Source organism: Gadus morhua, chromosome 13, assembly GCF_902167405.1.
Source record: "Gadus morhua chromosome 13, gadMor3.0, whole genome shotgun sequence".
Classification (NCBI taxonomy): domain Eukaryota; kingdom Metazoa; phylum Chordata; class Actinopteri; order Gadiformes; family Gadidae; genus Gadus; species Gadus morhua.
This window is the reverse complement of record NC_044060.1, coordinates 19,207,629-19,212,915: the sequence shown is the minus strand read 5'-3', so window position 1 is coordinate 19,212,915 and position 5,287 is coordinate 19,207,629.

Genomic DNA, 5,287 nt, shown 5'->3' with positions numbered 1-5,287 from the left:
TCTGTGCCCTTCTTTTTTTTCTTTTTCTTTGTTATCCTCTATACAAATACTTAATTTGGTTCTTACTTTAACTAGAGTATTCCAAGTTCTGCTGGGCTTTTTATTTTTTAGAAGACCCTTAGCGGTTGAGACATTGACTTTTGGAATCGGTCGTCATTTCCAGTTTTTGTGCGATGTTTCCTGTAATATCCGTGCGAGAGCAGATGGAAGTCTGAGTCAGCAGCACTTCATGTCAATTAGGTTGTCACCTTTTGCTTCTTCAAAAGGTGAAACCTACAGTCATTGAGAGTATGTCAAGGGTGAGAGCGTCTAGACAGAAGATTAATCCCAATTTTAACTAACCAGCCTATGTTTTGAATAGCTGGATTGTCAGTTATTCCATACAAATGATCAATATTTATTTTCTAAATAATGCAATTTCCATTGACTGTTCCTTTTTCTTTCTAAATATTTTGTTTATTAATCGGGTGAAAAAATTTTGGGCTGCGTTTAATTTTGGACTGCGTAGTAAATAAAACATTCTGCAGAATCCAGAATGCTAAATTGCAAACATTTGCATTTTTTAATCCATTGCCATTTTAGGGTTTACAGTAGTTTCGTATCAATAACTTCCTGGTTAGGAAGCTTCTTGGCTTCTAACCGACAAGGTTCTAGAACCTTGTCGGCCAGTTGCCAGATGCCGACCCTAAAGTGTGTACAGTACACCTCGTTCCTTTTTATGGTGTGGTTTCCACACATAGTGGTAAAGCACCACGTGAACAACGCCAGAGTAAAGAACATCTCAACCTACAAATGGTGCAACTGGAAACCTCATTTAGGGCTTCTCTGTGGACGTGCCTCTGTCACATTTACTTATACATAAATTACAGTGAGGGATAATTTCTACTCCCTAGAAAAAGATCGACATTCAGAAATTATTTCTCTTGTCTTCTATATTTCATAAATATTTGTATTCTAATAATTAGTGAACATACTTTTTCAGTACTCAGTACTGTGTGTCTGCATATTTTGGCAGTTGCGGTTCCTTTTACTATTTAGTTTCCTTGAGCGTTCCAACACGCTAACCATAGAACCGTGTACATTAACCCAGAAAAGCCACATCTCTGGCACTATTTGTATTACTACTACTACACCATGTTTTCAAAATGCGGGTTGCTTTAGTTTTTTTTTAATTGCTTGAACACTATATATAGACACATGCTCAGACCAAAGTAACACAACTTTAAGTTTTTGTTACTATACCTTAAACATGTGTAACCATTCCTTAAACAAAAGCGCTGATTTTGCACTTTAGTTGCTATCCTGCAGCACACTTGCTCCTCCACACTACACACTATTTCAAACATAAGACACTTAGTTAAAAAATGACATCTCAGTATATCATTGGGAAAACACATCTATTCAAAATACTAAACACATTGGGTAGTTGAAAATACTTAAATACACACCTAAAACACTTACTTACAAAACTGAACACCTATCAGCCAGCTACAAAAAGGCCAAAGGGCAATTGTGTAGGCCTACGTCCCGGGGCAGCGCCGGGGAAATATATCATTGTGTGACGCTATAAGCCTTCGAGGGTATCTGCACCATCATGCAAAAATACTATCCTACAATACCCAACATATCATCACATTTCTAGATGCACTTCATGATGCAGCTGAACAGGACAGATCAGAGCAGCCCAGGTTTGTTGTTGTCTGGGATAATGTTCATTTCCATCGGGCTGTTTTGGTCCGGAACTGGTACACCAACCATAAACAATTTGAAGTCGTATACTCGCCATTTTTCGGCTTGAGGATGTACAGAGGCGCCGCATCCCATTAGGCATATCAGGCAACTGCCTGGGGCCCCGCAATTGTTTGGGGGCCCCGGGCCACGGGGGGGGCCCCCTAGAGCAAACGATCGCTCGCTAACCCCCCCCCGTCAACAATCGCTCGCTACCCCCCCCCCCCCCCCCCCCCCCCCCCGTCAACACCTCTGCCTAGGGCCCCCACACCACCTAAAATCGCCCCTGAGGATGTAGTGTAAATGACCACCAACCACATGCCCGCATGCCTCTTCTGCAGACAACGGAACAGGCCTGCGGAGACATTGAGGTAAGGTCAATCCATGGATGGACTCGGCACACAAGGCGAGGATCAATAAGCCCACCCACGGAGAATTGCCGTGTTTTTCTGTGTTTATGTACGGTACAGTTGTGGATTTTTTTATATTTTAGCTTAAACTGAATTTGCTGAACTGTAAAGTATTGTACTGTAATGTACAGTATTGAGTATTCGATTTTTGGTTGTTGAGAAAACGTGCCTTCTGTGGAACAGAATAAAAACAATGAATATGGAAGACTGCAGTGTTTTATATAAAGTAGACTGGTGTGTTGCTGATCTGAAAGTGTATTCATATGATACAAGTGTGTATCATTTTGTCATCAGAGTGACATTTTGACAAAGGATTGTTAGGTTTTGATAGTTTGAATTTGACATTGATGTGAATGGTATATTTCTCAGTGTTATGCCTTATTTGCTTGTGTCTTGAGTTTTGACACAATGAGCCAAGTTTTGCAAAATGTGTTCAAGCTATTGAAAAAAACTTAACTCTGATGAAAGAAATTCAAGGAAATACAAATCACATGAGGCAAAGAGGCTTATCGGGCATATTGTCTGACTCTGTCATTCACTATTAGTAAATTCTCTAGAAGTTACGAACTAAATATGTAGTTGTATATCTTATCATCAGGGTTCACATTAGTCATCGCCGCTTTGGTTGAACGCTTATGAGACCTGACTTGTGTGTCTACTCATGAGTGTGTAGACCTGCAATACTAAGTCAACTGGTTGGTGAAATCCCTCTGATAAAGTGATGTAGCTCATGCATCATCTGGCTAGTAACACTACTATCCTCCATACTGTCCACACAGAGGAGTACGCATTGTATTTCTGTAGCAGCTAACTTATTTGGTTTCCTTTTTAATCCTAGCCTCAGTCATTGTTGCTTTGATCGTGATTATTGTTCAAACACAGATTGAGTGTGAAGTTTATAAAAAAAAAAAATACAACTGGATAGAAAATGTGGTCTACATGTGACACAGAAAAACCAACGCATGTTGGTTTTTCTGTGTCATCCTTCTGAGCTAGTCATCCTTCCACGTGCTGAAAATGTCAGAATATGACGTAGCAAGTTGTAATTGCCAGAGGTGGGGGTAAGTCATTCATGTGCAAGTCACAAGCAAGTCTCAAGTCATAACCTTCAAGTCTCAAGCAAGTCCCAAGTCACTGTGGTGAGAATCAAGCAAGTCACAAGTCAAGTCATTGCTCAGGTCAAGCAAGTCACAAGTCAAGTCATCCAAAAACTTTTAGATCTAACCCAGTTTCCACATTTAAAAATCGGTAAAGAGAGTGGTTCATTTTATTTCAACATTAACAATAACAATGTCTTAACAATAACAATACCTCAAACTATTCAAAACATTCCAAAACCATTATGTGCATAGTTTGAAAATGTTTTTTATGATCATTACCTCCAACCTATGAACAGAATCAAATAGAACCTCTAGGTAGCTGTATACGACAACAGTTCAAGTCAATCACTCAATCTCCCTACATGTTGTAGAATATTATTTGCAACAGATGGCATCAGACATGAAAAAAAAGAATATTTCAAAAGTAATATCACATACACATACTGGGGAAATAGTAATACACAAGCCTGAAAGCTGGTAGCAATCTTGCTGCCTCGCAACACAATACATCGACTTACAATGCATTGCATTTGCAAAAAAGATAATTCGACAGTACTTTGTCACTGAGTTCTGAATGATGCGGTCACATTATCACCCCACCATGGCTGAACACACGTTCAACAGGTGCACTTGATGCAGGGACTGCTATAACTCGTACCTCCACCTTGAACAAAAATACACTTAAAACCACTGAGTTAGAAGTAGCCTGCTGACATGAAAATTAAACAAGTTAATCATCTGTGGAACGGGCAGGGCTCGAAAAACTCCAGCCAATGATTTTCAGAAACACAGAGTGGCATTGGACAGTAAGTACGTCAATTAAACGGTCGTACTGCACTCCCCCTCCCCCCGCGCGTGACCTCTTCGTGCACGTACTCAAAGCTCGTGACCCAGAGCAAGCTTCTGTTTGTTGTGATCCTGCGGTAGCTACTGGAGCTAGTTTACTAGCTAATCCACATTTGGACCTAGCGCTAGAATACAACCCTAAACTCCAACCTAGCTAGCCTGCCCTGGCCCACTCTCGCGCATCTGTGTTCGCGCTCTTGTGTGATTGCGCGTCCATGTACTTGGAATGGGTGGAGTCAGAGTCAGCGTTGAAGGAGAGGGGGTAGGACCATTTGAGTTGCGTCTTTTCAAAATCTGCTGGCGTATCGCAAATCACATATCCAACCTATAATCTAACTTTAGAAAAGTCATTTCGAGTCATCTGTCTCAAGTCTAAGTCAAGTCTCAAGTCATGAAGACCAAGTCAAAGTCAAGTCGAGTCTTTTATCAGTGTTAGTCAAGCAAGTCTCAAGTCCTCAAATTTGCGACTCGAGTCTGACTCGAGTCAAGTCATGTGACTCGAGTCCCCCATGTCTGGTTGGCTGGCTGCAAGAGTGGTTCTGCTGCACTGGTCTGAGGCAAACGCAGACACATGCTGAAGGCAAGCTCTTTAAAGTTAACACGGACCATCATTTATTATATCGTGGCAGGATCGGGCAATAGGATGTTTGTGTTGGATCCCTTTATTAACTCTGAACTCTGTCCAATTGTGTTTTTTCCACCCTTCCCTTCCTTCTTCCCTCACACCTGATTACTTTTTTTGTCCTACTTTACCGAGAGGGTGAAGGACAAAAGCACCATCCTCCCTCCACCTATCCCCACCTCTGTTTTTACCCACTTTATCCCTTTCTCCCCCAAAGTAAACCGATCCCCTCCTCCCTCCTCCAATTCCTCTCGAAAGACATCCTGCCATTCCTCACCACCCTCATCATCCCTCACTTCAGGCCTTAGTCCAGCGTCCTTCGAGACTGCTAGAATCAAGCCGCTCCTTAAGAAGACAACCCTTGACACTACCGACATCCTGAACTAAAGACATACCTCTTCTTTCATTCCTTTCTAAAACCCTAGAACGTGCCATCGCAAACCAACTGTCCTCCTATCTCTCATAAAACGATCTGCTTGACCCTCATCAGTCAGGCTTCAAAACTGCACACTCCACTGAGGCCCCGTCCACACGAAGCCGATTTCATGGTGAAACCGCAAAGGTCTTGTACGGTTCGGCCT